The sequence below is a fragment of the Pieris rapae genome, chromosome 10, assembly GCF_905147795.1.
Source record: "Pieris rapae chromosome 10, ilPieRapa1.1, whole genome shotgun sequence".
Classification (NCBI taxonomy): Eukaryota; Metazoa; Arthropoda; class Insecta; order Lepidoptera; family Pieridae; genus Pieris; species Pieris rapae.
This window is the reverse complement of record NC_059518.1, coordinates 7400281-7419357: the sequence shown is the minus strand read 5'-3', so window position 1 is coordinate 7419357 and position 19077 is coordinate 7400281.

Genomic DNA, 19077 nt, shown 5'->3' with positions numbered 1-19077 from the left:
TGTTATCTTATTTATTGCTGTAAATGTTACATGGGAGAAAAATAAATAGATAATAATAATAATTATTATTATTATTCGGTAAACTATGGTTTTTATAGTTTAAATAGGAACTGATAAATAACATTATTTACATGAATTGTATCAACACTTAGAATTCTTCACAGAAACATGCTTAAGTGTAGGCTCAGTCTCTCATCTGTCAAAATCTAATAACCACCTGACGATGAGGGAAGTATTTCAAGCTTTAGGGATTTCTCTCATCTACATCATCAGTACCTAAACTATTGTTTAGTTTACTTATTTCAAATCCAGAGTAGTACCAGTTACCAGTTTAATACTATTGTAGAGGTGTAATTATTATTTATAACATTTACAACTTTGTTTTTTTTTTTGTTTTGAATTTATATGTATCTATTTTTTTTTTGAAAGGTGTAATTAGTATGTCTTTATAGAAATTTCGTAATTCCATTTGTAATTATGTTTACCTATGATTATTTCGTAATTCTATTTGGCATGTGGATCAGGTCAGTCACCCTAAAACCACCATGTAATACAGTGCTTACAATAAAGATAGTGAATGGCTATTTCGGTTTTCGTTAGAGTACCTCAAACACAAAACTATGATTAGCACTACTCGACAGTCGTTAATGTTGAGTTACTACTTAAACTGTCAATTAGTCAAATTATTTATTGAAGATCTTGAAGAACCTCCTTTGGGATCTGAATCATAACTAAGCAATTATAAGAATATCACAACGTAATCTACACAAAACAAACAATGTATTCACATTACAATGATGTAAAAATTACTGTAACCCATATAACGTTTTTCAACTAAAATTACAATAAAAGTACCAGATTTGAGATGCCTTTTTCCAGTATAAAGGGCCATTTGAAACAATTACTTCTACCCTTAGCTAACCTTAGAGGTTTATGTTACATGAAATTGAAACCGTTTCGGTAAAAAATGGCGCGATTATGGGTTACATTGTGATATATTTGCGCTATTCCTTTGAACATCGTCATATAAAAATAAAAATGTATTTTACGTTAATGGTTTGAATCATCAACGACCTTGTTTAGGTTGTCATCTTATTATTGTTGTAAATGTTATATGGAAGATACATAAATAAATTATTATTATTATCTTAATTACTTGGAGTGATTTAGTACTGCGTAGAGTTGCAGGTTCTGCCCATATCTCTTGGCACAGAGAGAGGAAAGAGATAGTTATAGTAAGGGATAAATTCATAAGTTCAGATTAAACGCAACTACAATTGTGGAGAATCAGCAATCATTCAACTTTGGATAACTAGGTTAGAAGAAGCTAACACTTTGACAAGACCTTGATATCACTTTAAATCAGACGAACAAACAAAAAAAACAATGTTTCGAAACTTTCATGTTAATATTTATATTTAAATTGATGAAATATATTAAAAACAGCTTCATACTAAAAGTTATGGGAAAGGACTACGTGGTTTTCGTAGCGGTATCGTGTCAATGAGATTGCTACGAAATAGTCAAATGTACACGTGCGGAATATCGTAGAAATCCGGAACAGATCATATTTTGGAATTATTCAACCCATATAGCTTTTGGTACATCAGATTATTCGATATCATCTTTACATTTGAAGTTATCTAAACAATTTCCCAAGCTTCTCATTTTAAGGGTGACTATTTTCCATCTACTTAAGGTTATAAACATTCCATAGAAGATATTCTTTAAGTTGGCAAACGGCGTGCACACTATTAAATAAAAAATAGCTTATACTATTCCCCTGGGCGAACTGAAGCGAAATTGAGCTAACAATAAATTATTTATAGTACATCTTTGGAGAAATGTTTTAGAAGTATTTTTTTACAGTTGGAAATTCAGTTCGGTGTCCGTTTGTCGTATGGATATATTAAAATGAAAAACTCTGTTTGAAGCTGGGTTAGTTAGCAACTGACTTTAATGGTTTAAAAAATGAGCTTATTTCTAACACAAAGTTTATTTTCGCTTCTAATATTTAACTAAAAGATATATATATGTATTTGTAACTTAACCAATGAGTTAAGTGGGTCCGTTGCGGGTCAAATTAGAAGCATTCACTGTACAATTATAGTTCTTAAGAGTACATTACGATATGATGATTAAATTATATTTTGATTTTGATTGATGAGTGTAACTCTCTTAGTCCACCATTCATATACTCTAAAGATTTAGCAGCACATTAATCTCATTTTATAACCGAAAATTTTTAACGAAATGTAAAAAGCATCCAGATACTCTCCAAAACGGTTTCTATATTACAGATACTATAAGTATGGATAACTTCGATAGGCTGTGTTTAACACAGTTTTTATATCTAGACTCGGTAAGATTAAGTAGGCGTCTCGTTACACTGATTTGTAAGAATATCTGTGTAACGTTGGGTTTTGTTTACGCTTGTAATATTTAATTATATTATTTACATGCATGTATCAACTTCATGAGGCAGTATTTTGCAACGACTATTTCATATTTAACGCCGCTTTTTGATTAAAACAAAATCCAATAAGATGACAATTTACGAAAATAATTATGTATTTGGTTCAGAAAACTCTTAGGCAGAACACATTAAAGATATTTGTTCATGAATTTTAATACAGTAATTATCAAAGCACATTATTTAGCCTGGACAGACATTTATCCGCAATCCTACCAAATATTAAGTAATATAACCGATTGAAATTCACACCAAAAAGAAACGACGATAAAATTTTGTTGTGCGCACTTAGTAAACTCAACAACAAAGGGGTGAAACTGTAACGTGCTTCTAGACAAGCATAGTTTAACAGAGGATGACAGAATCAAGTTGTAGTTGCAAGGAGTATTCTCGGGAGTGTTTTTCCAGAAGGATTTAAAGGTAGGCAAATGAACGGTGATGGTAAATTGTTTCCTAACAATTCAATAAAAACAAAGTACTTATTGCAATGAATACAGTGTCACCAAGGCATGAAAACTAGGTAGCTCTATACTGTAGACAATTTTGTATTATATCATATTTTTTTGTATAGTTACTTTTCTGCATTAGTACGATTTATGCAAAACATTTGTTTGTCTCTAGCCTGCTATTTAATCTCTTAATACTTTAGATACAAGTGTTTTAACTTAATTTACTTAGTTAAGGTATAACAGATATTTATTACATTTATTTTTACATTTATAAAAATATGTACACTTCCTGACAGTACGAAGCCAATTGAGCCAATTGAGCTAAGCGCTTGGCAGACCACCTGATTGAAGGATAATAACAGGCTGAAGCGGTAAATGATGCCTGGAAATCTACCACCCAATTTTCTATTTTGTGGTTTATGTTATGAAAAAAATACGCAAGAAGATCCAATCGAAAACCCAAGGGACGCATAACCACAGCTCATTGGAGATCTCGCAGCGTCAACATGTGTGTATTTGTTCAAAAGTTCGTATTATACAGCAATATAATTCACTACTGGTGTAACAGGAAGCCAATAATCTGGCGTCGCGAGGCTTTCCAATGGATTAAATTTGTCGTTTCTGCAACAAAGTAAAAAGTTATTCAGCAAAGTTAAAATACACAACAACTATACGAATGGATTTTCTATAAACGTGGATATGGGATTTTAGCACGAATGCCGATAATCTGGTATAGAATCGTGATATTTTTAGAATAAAATATACTACGGAACTTTTACTTTAATTCTAAAGTATAACTGTTTAGTATATATAGTATAGATAACGATTTTTTAAATGTTAGACAGTCGGTTTATTACTGCATTGCAGTTCGAATATTTGAAATTTTCACCTCTGGTTGAATGTTTGAATACTTAAACTGATTTTTTACGAAAATTATACATATGAATCCACTTGCACTGATACTTTAAGCACTACTATATAATTTATTGCACTCCAAATTTGCGAATATTCATTTAATATATTTTTAATGATCCTATTTGCTATTGGAACCTGTATGTAGCTGTAGCTCCAACGAAGTATTAAAACTAAGTGTTGCTGGTGAAAAAATGACAACTAAAACTTTTGGTTATCATTATTAAATTGTATTTATTTATTGTGTAAGTAACTCTTAATTTATGACACAAACCTTTAGAATAGATATATACACCTTACCTACCTTCGATATAAATATAACGATGAAACTATATATATATATATATATATAATATAACATATTATGGCCAAGCGTTGCTGTGGCTAAGGTTTTTGTTATGTTACATAGTAAAAGGAAAGAAAAGGTAGACAGCTTATGTGAAACACACCGCCATCTGTTAGGATTTTTTTTTAATTAATAAACAAATATTTGCAATTAAATAATACTACGGGTATAATTTGAGATATAAGCTATCTTACTTTTAACTTTTAAGTTAGATCACACTGCACACGGTGTGCTAATTTGATTGATGTCGGTTCGGTAGTTTTGGAGTCCGGACAAACAACGTTACACGTGTTTTATATATATTAAGATTATTGTCAATTTAAGATTACTAGATTTGAGCAAAACAGCGCAAGCTAAATAAAAGCATTTATATGAACTGGAAATTTCGTGTGATTCAGACTAATTCATCTAAACCTAGGCAAATATTATATGTAACAGGGAATATGTTTATTTTGGAAGTTAACACTACATATTTAAGTTAGTCTAAACAGTTACAAACTAGGATCAGTAAATGCAAGATTTACATAATATAATATTGATTAACACGAAAATGATTTGCTGAGTGAAAAAAAATTTACCTATAACACTATTATTAAATTCGATTGATATCACACAATGGTTGATATCAGTTATTTATTAGATTCAATTGTTATATAAGATTAATATTGGATAGTACAAATCGCTAAGACAGTTCTATAATAGCTGAATGTTAGATTCATGATTTGGACCACAGACAAGAAATACTTAATGCGGATGGGGATAACTCAAGTTTAATCACGTCGGATTAATTGTATTAAATTACCGTATTATAATATTATATTGCTAAGAAGGCTTATATTATGTTTTTTAGAACAAAATAATATAAGCAATAACAATTATACATGTAATGCCCAAAAATCACCAACACTCTAATAATATAGTCCACCAAGATAATCCATTACAGATTCAAAGAATATAAATATATTTAATTGTTACAACGGTTTCAGAACAAGGTTCTTCAAGACATTATCAATGCACCATGGTACATTAAAATTGAAAGTATCCACAAGGATCGTAATGTGGATACAGTCCTTCAGACGGCGAAACAGCTTACCTTACCTCTCGCTTACTCGCAAACCCAATAACTTATCTCAATCCATTGTTGACCATCTAAGATATATCTATGGTAATAGTCATCTGTCAATATAAGCTATCTATGGTAGGTCGGACCGGTGTATGTGGATAGACCTTTGTATGAAAATGACAGTTCAAATAATATCACCAAACAGATTAAGAACTCTAAGCGTAAAGGAAATCTGTATCTAGTAATTTACTTACAAGTATTTCCTATGTAACGATAAACTAATTCAGCAAATATATTGTTACGAAACAGCTCATCAAATATAGTTGTCGTCGTCAGTCGCACGACTGGATAGACAAATGACTGAACAGTATTAAGGTCAACTGGTTCATCGATCATTAGGCATCTGCTGTTGTCTTCGATTGACTTATTGTTTTGGTCATTTCGGTTTTACCTCTAAGCCTACAGATTATATAGCTCGGTCTAAACCATTATATATTCTTGTTATATCAAGTTTGATTTTCTTTCATTTGGAGTAGTGATGCCATCTAGGATTGTAAGGGCAAATTTTGCACTGTCTAAGTAGCACCGGTAGTATTGCAATATTGTCGAATATTTTTGAATCAGTGTTCCATGGTTTTATTTCTATTACAAAAATGGAAATACAAGTCCTTTGACTTTGGTATGTATTTTTTTTGTATGAAAACGTTATTATATAAATAAACACGCATCTGAAAATGTTTGAAACCCCGAAAACAATATTATGTAGGTAATAATATTTTAATGTAGCCTGTGGCTGATCAAGTGAAGGCTGCATTAAGTATCAAAGTATAATGTATCAAAAATTGTGGTTTACTGAAGCGAGCCCTGTTCACTGAATTGATTAATGTAATTAAGCGAAACATGTGCACTTAAATCAATTAATTTGTTATTGATGTATTTTTTTTAATCTGTACTAATTTCAAATACTTTATTCCTATTCGAAACATTTGGTATACGGCAAGTAAGCCGCCAAGTGAAGTCAAACTTTTTGTTCGACCGTTCTCACAACTCAGACTCAGACTCTTTACGATAACATAAGGAGATCAAAACATTGGTCTGGTATAATGATAAAACCTTATCTTATAGTATATCTAATTGGACTCACAAACAGCTACAGGGCATAATGCTGAATTTGGCCGTGTGAGCCTGCAATTGATCTGCATACTCGTACGTCACGTATGCCTTAGAGCCACAATGTAATATTGCACACAGAAACGCCCCTATACTACCAATTATGATACATTACCAAAACATAATTTCGTATCGCTATAGCTTGATTAAGATAGAAATGGAAATTATTCACCATAAAAATAATATATATATATGTTACGGCAAACTAAAACTCAATTATAAACAATCTATATATCAGAGAGTTATGTTTAAGCATTTCGTTTATTAGACATACTAGATTCTCTTTGCATTTGATCTTCAGTCGATCTCGATAAAACAAAGATTATATTGTATGTCAAAACCTATCTCAGACATCACACGGTATTGTTTAAAAAACGTTTGACACTTGCGGACATCGCAATAAAATAATCGTAGACACACAAATCGGTTAAGGAACTTTATTATATATGTCAAGAAGTGACATAAGGGCGAAGAATACAGGCATATAAGCATTTATAGGATATAAATGCACACATTATTGTCCTTCAAATATTATAGTCTAATTACTGTCATCTGTCACTGTCCTCCATCATCCCTCTCTTTTCACCATAATGTAAATACAATTAAACAAAACTAGACGACAGAGAAGTTTAGTTCCGGAAAAATAGAGTATGTTCCTTCATTCCTAGTATTAATTAGTCAATAATGGATGTAGAATTTCGAGATTAATCCAAAAAGCTTAAAGTTTGCTTTTAGCAAGCGAATGAGAAGGTGTATTCAGCGCAGATTGAACGCTTCGCAGGTAAACATAAATATCTTGTTTCGTATACTGGTAGTTTTGTAATTGTTTGCTCCAATTAGCTGGAAAAGCCCGTTTCAGAAAATTCTTGGAAAAACTATCGAACTGATCCTCTATAACAATGTTGCATGGAATGAATTATATGAATTGTATACTTCAATAATAAATATGTGATTTAATTTGAACAATGCTATTTTATTACGTAATAAATCTTACACTTGTAACAATTATAAATATTTAACTCAATTATAAATATCTTTCTTTCGTACAACGCGTAAATATTTTCCCCATGATTAATTATAACTGAATTATTCCAATCTCACCTCAAAATATTTTGCAAATGAGTTGACAGACAGAAGCAAAAGTGTAAAAGTCATAATAAACAAAACAAAACAATGAGTAAGTAGTAAAAATAATTATGTTTGTGTTCAGATGTTCAAAGTAATAATAAAGACAAAAAGCCAATACCAAACGGACCACAGATATAGCCCCATTTTCCAATAAAGCGGAAAATTAAAGGGCACTTGCAATAAGTGATGTAGTGATGTCACGTGCGTCTGTATTGCCTCTTTATTAAAAGAAAATAATAACTGTAAATACCAGACAAAAGACATGCATTTTTATAAACAAATAGACTTGTATAAATTTCGGTTTAACTTAAATTCTATGCTAAATGAACCGTTATGATTATAGTGTAATTTAATATGATAGGTAAAACTGAGCTTTATGTTTATGTTTGAATGTGTATTCCGTTTTTGGATTTTGTGTATAATATAATTATATTATATAATAAAATAAATAATTAAATGATTCTATTCTGTGTGGTGATTTATTTTATTTAGATCACACAAAAGATATAATTCTTAAAATATAGCTTAAGAAAACCCGTGAACTCTAGTAGTAATTTGTCTACAATGATTAGTTTTGATAGTGGTAAAAGTTTTTAATAGACATGTTTACACTTATCACAAAAAACGACCCTATGGAACAACTATGAAAGGCAAATATCGCAATCCATAGACACCCATATTTATAGGTGTGTTACTAGGCTTTTAGTGAGGACAACTCTCCATTCTTTATTTTGAGGACAGGAGAAGAACTCAACTGGAAGCCGATTCCACAGCTCGCTAGTTCGCAGATTAAAATGGATAGAGAATTGGGCTGATAAAACCAAAAAAAATATTAGATACGTTTTGATTCTCCAAAAAACATTATATTTTAGTTATAAGAAACACACAAAAATATTTTCGTTATATCCCAGTTTACAATAAAATAAATATCTTTAAGAACACAGTAGTTTTTTGTCATAATAAACCTTTCTTACGACAATATTACAAATGGCTGAGTTCTAAGTGCACTGTCAGCCTGGGCACTAATTACATGCACATTCGACGCAGTCACATTAATAATTTCCTAATTATTATTCTAACCGCGTCGCTAAACTGAGATACTGAATATTTATATGGCTACGTTTAAGAGCGAATGACGTAACTACTTGTCTGAAGCTTTACATTAACTTTATTTACTCTAAAATTAAAACCAACAGTTCATTTTAACTAGAACTTTGAGCAGTTTTTTACTTGTTTAAATGACTGATATTATTGAATTTATTTGAGGCCCAAATCAATATAAAAAATCAGTTATCTGTAAACTCGGTTTACTGACGATACTTGAACATAATATAAGAAAATACTGGAGGATGGTTGCATTTTTTAAAAGAAAATTTTAAATTAATTTGTTTGGGTATATATCGGTGTCACTGTATCACTTAACAGCAGGTGAGCCTCCTGCCCGTTTGCCCTATAAAAAAAGAATACATCGTGGTGCAACATGCAGACACCCACAGCCGTGTTGGATCCCTTGGTATTTTCAGGAAAGTTTTTTTAACTATCATACTTTCACAATTTCTTCAGATATTTATAAACTTAGTACTGTCTAAAAACCGAGTTCTTAAAAAACTGGTCCACAGATAATAAGAGGTCCAATTTACAAACAGCTAGTTGCAAAAATTTAAGGATTTAATAAACTAGATTCAATAAATAATGCTTAGCACAACCCTATCTATTTTAAAATTCATAAAACCAAATTCAATATCATATATACTACATTATCGTACATTATCGAGACACGCTACAAAATATGCAAATAGTACACAAAAGAGATAAATAAAGTAACGCCTTGAGAAAAAGGGCAGAGTTTAAATATTTAACGGCCATTATCTAAAAAGTCCGCCTGCGTCCTCACTTTGTATGATAATTCCCGTTTATAGGAAACATTGTGGTTTGTCAAAAATATAAAGCTGGAATGCTATGGGGCTTTGAGAAGGTAATATTATTTCCAATATATATTTACACTGGCCTAAATGTTCCGTGTCTTTGTCGTGGTTATTTGTATGTCTAATAGGCGAGTAGATGATCAGACTTATATGCCTAACACACAGCCAGCCTTATCAGTTTTGCTTACAATATTTTGCTTTCACCACTAGTTCCGTTATTACCTACCAACAGAGAGGGTTAAAAGACCCTATACCAATACTTATGTTAAGATTTCCCTATAACTTAGAAGAACGAAGACGGAGATGAAAAAGTCACAAGTAAAATTCACACACGAATTCACAGACGTATTCAAATTATCTTCTTAAGATTCAGGTGTGGGGTCATCTCATGGTCAACCTTTTACACTCCTATTGGTATTATATTTCATTTGTTTAATGATATATTGGAAAGTTAGAATCATTTGAAACTTAAGTTGTTTTTATAAATGTTATTATTATAAGATTTTTAAAAATTGATTAAGTTTATTGATCTTAAAATGATAACATATAGTTGTAGTATAATTCTTCTATAATTCACATATATGAATTTATATGTGAATTATATAATTATCTGTTAGCCAAACGCACGAAGCTATATCCTGTAGGTTAGTTGTAGTATAATTCTTCTATAATTCACATATATGAATTATTTAATTATCTGTTAGCCAAACGCACGAAGCTATATCCTGTAGGTATGCATTATTTTTGCCACAGAATCATCAAAATATTTTTTTTCAAACTTTAGTAATACTTTTTTAATTAAGCGTCCACCACCAGAAGTGCGTTCGAATTACAGCCGTGGTAAGGTTTATTATTTATATGAGCTGAAATATTACTCAAAGGCCTACAGTTAAGGCAAACATCGTTAGGAAATCGATATCAAAAAAAAATATATGACGCAATAAATAAAAATTAATAAAGAAATCCATGTAATTTGCAAGACCAAGACGCATAGATAGGTGTAGCGTCTCTGGATTATTATTCATAAAAAGTATAATCTGTGTTTTTAACATTCGTTCGAAAGGTAAAGGAAAACATTGTGAGGAAACCGGTGTCAGGAATAGAACACTTTCACCAACATGCCTATTGCATTGACAATTCATCATTAAACACATACAGATATCTGAGGCCCAGACATAAAAGAAAAGTTTGTAATGTCTGTAATTTATTTATAATCTTTATATATAAAATATAATAATTTAATTTATTGGTATTTACCGCTCTTAGAAAGAGGTTTTATTGTACAACAGCCTTATAAAAGTTTGTTACCGCTCTGTAGTAAATCGATTTGGGCCCACTTTGTTTAGTTTTTGGTCTCCGATACATAATCTCTGTTAGCAAACTCGTTTTGTCCAAGACTTCAGAATTTTCTTTATAAAATATTCAATATTAGCTAAGACAAACATTAGTCGAGGGAGATTAAAATTTGTTATGGTTTGATGTTTTAGATTTACTTAATTGCGAATTGATTAAGTTTTAATAAATGAGTAGATTAGTTAAACTAAACACTAAAGTACTCCATCAATTAATGTTATCAAATTGTAGTTATAGTTACTACGTTGGTGTAGTACTTAAAGTGGTCTTGGTCTCCGAAACCAGAGAACTCCACCTTTGCCAATTGCGTACTTGCCAATCGAGCACTTGGAGCTCAATTATCTCGGTTATCCGACTCGCCAGGTCCCAATTGTGGTTATACTGTATTAAAAAGAGCCAGGCTAATTGAATTTATGCTCACAGATTTATTGTGTATTTTTTACGTATACTAAAATGAGTGTTAGAATGAACCGAAAATCCGAATAAAATAGTTCTGATGTTATCAATCGAAAATCTATAAAACCGTAATAAAAATATGCTTTCATTGCCTCTCTATATATATTGAAGAGAATATAATTTACACAATTTAATTTACTTTGTTAATGAAAGCGTCGTTTATTTGTTAGTTCTTAAGCCTTACTACAATCATAAAATGATATTGATTGATCGATTGATAACATTTAAGCCTTCGTTCAATGCTTCATGCATGCTTGTCCGTGGTTATTAATGTACATTACAAGTCAAAGTCAAATCAAATCATTTATTCCAATTAGACCACCTAAAATGGCACTTTTAAACGTTAAATAATTTATAAAGAATCTAGTTACCCCTTGCAAGAGGTAATTTCGTGTGGAGAAGAAGGAAGGAGGAAGAGTTATGAACGCCAGAAAAGAAGTGAAATTAATTCAAAATTTACATCTACTACCAGTTCGTACCAAGTCAAGGGCGAAGAGCGTGAAATTTTGATTATAAAAAAACTCATTCTATTCTGATAAAATCATAGAACTAAAATTCAGTAATTTATTTGGAGTAAATTGCCTAAATGGAAGCCTAATGATAATATTTTAACTTGTATCACAAGGGTATTAGGAAGTTCGTGTGCACGGTTCGTTAGTGACGACTTTGGTCAAAGAACACGAATAGTTATACCAGACTTTCATATAAACTATTTAGACGCTTTTGTTCGTATAACAACATAAGTAATACTTAGCTATATTATTTAAATGGCGGAGTGAACTTAATGATTGATGATGATGTTAAACAATTTGACGGGTACTATTTTCACAAATATTAAAAAAAAAATTTATTATGGAATATAAGATACAGATATCACTTATTCCACGACATTAAATTTTTATTGGTAGAATTCCTACTTATCGATAAAGAAGAAAGGTGTAAGCCGAGAGAAAAAGCCGGTGTAAAAAACTCTAGGTAGTCTTTGAAAATATCAAATCGTCATATAATATGACTAGTACAAACATAGAAGAACCCAGAAAGGAGAGAGATACGATCCACTCTTTATTTGTATTATTGAAAACCTTGCAGTTCGGAAGCGACACCTGTTCACAGGCATGACGTGTGGGCCAGCATTTTACTCAACCATACTTGAGAGAAATAAACGACCCGGCACACAACGCCACCATTCTAGTCTATCCTATCTTGAAGCAGTGTTGACCTAGTGGCTTGAGTATCCGACTCTCATCACTGAGTTAGTAGATCCGAAACAAGTGAATTTAATATATACAAAATATCGCGAGATACCAGCATGCCTTAGACTCGACAAAGGCGATGGCGTACCAGGCACATAAATCTGATTCTACTCGCCTTTAAAAAATGTTCACGAAGCAGATATATAAACATAAGGTCAAGAACTGTCATCATAACATAGTTGCCGAAATCACACTTAATGGGGATTTTTAGTATTTTCTAATTGGTTGGTTGGCATCCTCGGTATGTCAGCCATATTTTTTCTGGTTCTCAGATCAAGCCCACAGATAAACATAATTAACTTACCATTAATATGCAAATTCGCTCAAGAGTAAAGCTGTGTACTTGAATTATTCGCGTCTCAGTCAAAGGTATCAATTTTAAGTAAACCGCAGTGAGTCAAGGGTAGTCCTGAATAAGAAATGAGCGATTGATCCCTCACTCCCCGGGGTAATCTAATGTGGTATTTTTGGGTATGTTGGCCTATTTTGGGCCTAGATACCTGGGTGTTTGCATGTTTAAGGCGTCGTATTTTTACGAATAAAACTTTATGGAACAAGGATCGTCAGATTCGGTATAAAATTCCATATGGGATTTTATGTGTCTTTCTGTATTTTGTTACTAGATTATTCTGTGACATCAGATTAAACGCAATTTCGGAGTCATTTATTTATATAAGCAACTGAAATGTACGAAAACATTAAAACATTGATTGCATAAACCTCTCTAATTGGCGCCTAACTTTTTGTATTCAATAATTAACCGAGAACTTCTCTCTCTCTTCTTCTCTCTTCTCTGTAATTCAGGTAACCTTTTTACAACTGCATAAAGATCAAATTGCGCTGGCGAAGACCATAAAAGTTCCCTTTATATGTCAATTCAATTTAACTTTTTGCTCTATGGTTGTACAAGCAGGAGACACATCAATAGTAATTTGCGTTCAACTCAAGGTTTGTGAACACAAGTTTTGTGTTTATGTAATTTTAATACTCTGAACCAATAAGCTTTTTCATTTAAAAACATTGCCAGATTTTATTGTATTTATCCCCAACTCACTCTCAAAACTCTCACTCAGGAACAAAATTCAGAGATAAGTCGAAGTACCGAAATCGCAGGATTATTTAAGACGAAATAGTTCGAATACTACTGACCCCAAAGCTTACGGCAGCATGGGTACTATGACAGTAAAAAAAATACTTTGATAACTTTGTAATGGTACCTTAGCAGTCATTTATAGGGTGTAAAGTTTTTTAAAAATATATATTGAATCCGAAAACATATTTCATTAGAATCGAATAATAGTAATGCATATCATAGTAGCATAGCAAGCAGACCCAATGTTACCCTAATCGGATACGGAAGTTAATAATTCCTAAGACAATTAAACATTTAAGTCCTCATGATTTAATTTATAATTTGCAACATTCCTTTGGCTTTAAAATTACTTCCGGTATCTGCCCAAACACGAAACCAATTCAACTTCTATGCCCGAGAGGCTGTATCGGACAAATTGAAATACTCATAAAGTTTTAACAGAATTCGTAATAGCCGAGTTAATATTGAATGAATGAATGAATGAAGCCTTTATTTCAAACAACCAAGCTTTTACACCTTATAACTAATCTTATCTACTCAATCTTCCTCGGTGTTTGCTTGTCTTCCGACTCAGTTCTCCTCCAGATTTTTCCTCTGTAGCCTGGGCTGTCGTTCTCCATTGTGAGTCTGGTGCTTTTTTTAAGATCGTCTTACCATCCGTTTCCTTCGCCTTGCCTTGGATATCATTTTTCAATATTTTTCCGTAAATAATTTATCTTATCGTATGGCCTGGCCATTGCCATTTTAATTGTTTCAAGCTAGAAAATCTAGAAAATATATACAGGATATATTTTCTAGTTTCGTCCTATTTCTTATTTTAGTTACTCATACTCAGTCCCGTCTTTTGATTTTTAACATCCTTCGTTCAATTTCTGGCTGACACAATCTTGATTTTTGTATATTTTAAATTGCTATTGTGCCATATTTGGCATCTGTAAGTCAGACAAGATTGTATGCACATATCAAAAACTTTGCTTTTTAGTATCAAAAGTATTTCGTCATTGTCATATGATAATACCTAATAAATACAATTAGGGACCTTTCTCTTTCTCTCATGTACTTGCTATGCTACTCCGTTCCACTTCTTGAGGTTCTTGGGAGGATATAAAATTTATTGTATGGTCTAAATATAAAATTTATTTTTTATCTACTTACATATTTTCATGTGCCCTATTACATACTATTTCACTTTTGCTTGTTCATTTTTAAGCCCATCTTACCCGGCTAAATCTTATAAGATTTTTTGTAATTTTATTGAACCTTCAGCTGTTTTAATTATTTCTAAATTATAGGATAGATCAAAACAATTTAGCTTGATTATTATTAATTCACGCAGCAAAAATATCGTATAATGTTTCAGGAACGCAAACTCAAATAGCCAAAATATTTAAATGACGAGAACTGCCAAATATTTGAGATTCTTCATCAATATCCTTCACCCTATTTTAGCTAGTAACCCATACGAAGCGCACCAAAGCATAACGGCAATAAATAGTTGATATTTAAACACACAATAATATAATATTACAGTTACAGTTAGTTTTAGTGACTTATTTTTGTGTACATACACTAAACTTCTTTCTTTCAACAGTTTTTAACTTTAATAGCGATTGCGATCGCGTATTTTATTTAAGTTCTCTAAATAAAATTTTCTCGTTCTAAAATCGTTCTCTAGTTTTTATACATATAATTAATACGTATTTATTTCTACGCTTGACAACACAGCACGTAGCATCTATGTATCACTGTACGTTGTTATATAATTTGTTATATAGGTTTTATAGAATAACCATATATGTTTTATCAACCGTGAAGGAATTTAAAGTGAATTAAACGAATTTTTTTTTTAAATTTAATTTTAAACTACTTATAGTAATAATGAAATAAGGTAATTTATAAATTAATTTCGTTTTTAATTTCTAATGAAGATACCGGACTGCGAGACGTACCCTATACCTAGCTAACTAACCTAGGCGCTGAGGCCAACTAATAATGGAAAGGAAAAGACAATACCTTTGGGAATAATTTGCGAAGTAAGGTTCACAACCATTTTCTTCATCGCAAGCATAATTTTTCCTATAACATACGTTTAACATAACGAACTTGTTCAATTGGTCTCTTTTAATTAAAGCATTCTTTCGTCTCTTACTGTTAAATGTTGTTTTCCTTGTGAATAGTAATTAAAATAATAAATTAGTTAAAGTAAGTAAAATTTTATTTTTTATTTATGTTTGTTATTATTATGTAGTTTTTGTTACTATAAATAAAAAAAACTCTCCCTAACGACTTAAAGACTGGTAAAGGTGTATTAGAAACTCGATAACCATCTCTCTGAAATTTTCTTTAGAAACATTACACAAGTAAGAGAAAAAGTTTCCGAAATTGTAGAAATATCCAAGAGCTTTTATAACTTTAACGTATAAGCTCAACCCTTGATCAACTCAAAGGAGAACCTCAAATTCAGATTGCCATATTTCATGCCGATTTCATAGGTGACCTAGAAATAACTTCATATTTCTGTATGTACCTTTATTTCAGAGGTTGGGCCGTAATTAAAACTAAATGAGAGAAGGTGGTTTTATTATAAGCGTTTGTGCCGTCGCGGTTTTTAGGTTAATGTAAATAAACGATCGCTTTAAGATGTTTTATCTTGCAGAGAGTTATTTTTCCTCATTTTAAGTTATAGCAATAAAGAGCAAGTTCCTTTACGACTTTTTCCATACTATGTACATTATTATTAGCAAAACACTCTAGTATTTATGGCTGCATTAAAATGGGTTTCATGGTTTGAAAAATCCAAGCGTGGATTGGAGCTGTTTCTTACTTACGCCTTTGCTTTTTTTTTCCTCCTAGAAATTCTGTAAAAACAGAATTATTAACAATATCGACAGAATAAGCGATGTAGACGTTTCAATGCATACCCGATAAGTACCTGTACCAAGGAAACCCATGTCATGTGCATGGTCAGTGAGTCTCCAAAACAATAGAGCAGCATCTTGGTGGATCTGAGCTTCAGTTGTAAAATTAGTATTTTTTTCAAATTCGTTGGAAAAATTCAAATTATTTAAAAATAAGGCGTTTTTGCTTTATCGCTCTACTAGGCAGTGACATTATTATTCATATTGAGAGATTCCTTCACATTATCTTCTGTACCGTATGTCCTTTAAAGAGACTATCTGTTAACACTTTTTTCAAATACTAAAACTTTTTTATAGTCTATAAGATTGCTTCAAACAACGCTCGATAATAGTCCGCCTTATAGTATACAGTAAATATATGTAAATACAACCCCAATTTGTTCCCGAAGGCCCTTTGTTGTGGCATAATGTCGTGAGGCAAGGGATCAACCCGCCTCACCTGTCCTTTCGCTTAAGATTTTGCAATTATATATGCTTTCTAAACTTCCTAGTTAATACAGCAACTAAAATTTACTAAGAAATTACGTTTTGTAAATCCAACTAATAACCTACTTGCATATTAGATTTAAAAATGATCATGAAACAGATTCAGAAATCCGAGGCCAAGACCTAAAGAGGTTGTAGCGTCACTGATTTATTTTTATTAAGGATTATGTATGACGGAGAGAGTAGAGACGAGCGATAGGAATATTTGGCTAAAGAGACTCTTCTTAAAACCACAGCCACCATTGGAATACTTGGCGTTGACATATCGAACGATGTTCAGTTTCGCGGTCATTTGGAAGGAAAGGCTAAGTTGACCTCTAAGAAGCTTGGTGTTCTTAGCAAGGCAAGACGGTACTTTAACCCCGGGCCACCGCTTGCAACTCTATAAAGCGCAAATTCGGCCCTACATGGAGTACTGTTCTCACCTCTGTGCGAGGGCTCCCCAGTACCAGCTGTGGAAGGCCTATTCAACGAAGAGCGGCTTGATCCTTTGGCGTTGCGTAGAGATGTGTGGTCTGCATCTTCTACCGCATTTCCCATGGAGTGTTCAGAGCAGTCGTTCGGATTAAACACTGCTGCTGAGTTTCATCAACGCATGTCGAGGCGGAATACGAAATTCCACCCGTAGCACCTCGATGTCCACCGTTCCGCAACTAAGCGTTTTACAAAATAGTAACCGCGCACCACCGCTTTGTGGAACCCACAGCCCACTGAAATTAAATAAACCAATAAGTATTAACAGTTTTGAACTAATTTCACTTTCACATTATTAAATGACACTTAGCCCCAATGGTCTTGAATTAATCTTCATCATAAATAATAAAGTCCATTAAAATACTACAGGCTATCAAATTGTCGTTAATTTATAGATCTATTAATATTGCTAAATAAAATAAACCATATGACGATTATGAACTAATTTAGCTGTCATATTATTAAATTATTATGAAAATGGCAGCTTATAGCTGGCAGCGCCATCGCTATGACATAATAGCTTTCATAAGGAGTCGTATTGCTAACTCTGAAATAAGTATAGCAAATACAGCAAGAAATCCAGAATAAGAAAGCCAGCATTAACATATCCACAAAGATTATTTTTTTTTAATTTGTATTTTTTTTATTACAATAACAAATCTAGATAAATTTATTTTAAATAAGTAATTAAAATATTGAAAGGTATGATGATAAACTAGCTAGCTTTCTGGCGGCTATCTCCTTATATTCATGTTTTATATAAAAAATATTATTTTAAGAGCGACTTACTTAAAATCTTTTCTTATTCAGCTCTCATAATATCCGGGTTATAAATATAGATAATGAGCACACCATGTCAAAGACATAGTAAAACCTTTGACGGCAAAATATTCGCGGCCTTGGGGACGGATTCCCATTTCATAAAACCAACGTATCAAAGCAAATCCTTTCTTTTCAATACGATTTCGATTATGCAAAAAGTTGTATTAAAAGTTGTGTAGGATAAATGATACGTAGAAAACTAATAAAGACTGGATCCCTCTGTATGAGTTTTTCATGTTCCGAATTCAAATATTACCAAAATTAATAATTAAATAAAATACATATATTCATGTTTAAGTTTATGTTTATGTCGTTAGTCCCATATAGTTCGGTTTATCCGCGTTGTTTCAGTTTTAAAATGATTTGGTATATTCTTCAACCATTTTGTCCATGACCGATTTTGTTAATATATAAAGCTACTGATTGAGCATTCACTTGTAAGAGGATTTATGAATCTGTTGAACTGAACAACAAAGCGAAGAGCCAACCATCGCTACAAACATTTTCATGGTTTCTCTTATCATAAAAATATTCGTAGCTTGCTCCTTTTAATTGCCTTTCTGTATGAATTATTTTTAATTACTTTCCCTAGTAAGCTAGATAGAATCAGCAGAGGTTAACCACGATTTTTGTGTAATGTAACATGCTCATTATAAGTGAATGCTCAAGTTTACCAGCATCTTTAAAGACCTCTTATACTTCTATCTCATTCACTCACGTAGGGTTAATATATCCCGACTGTAAAGGACACAAAAT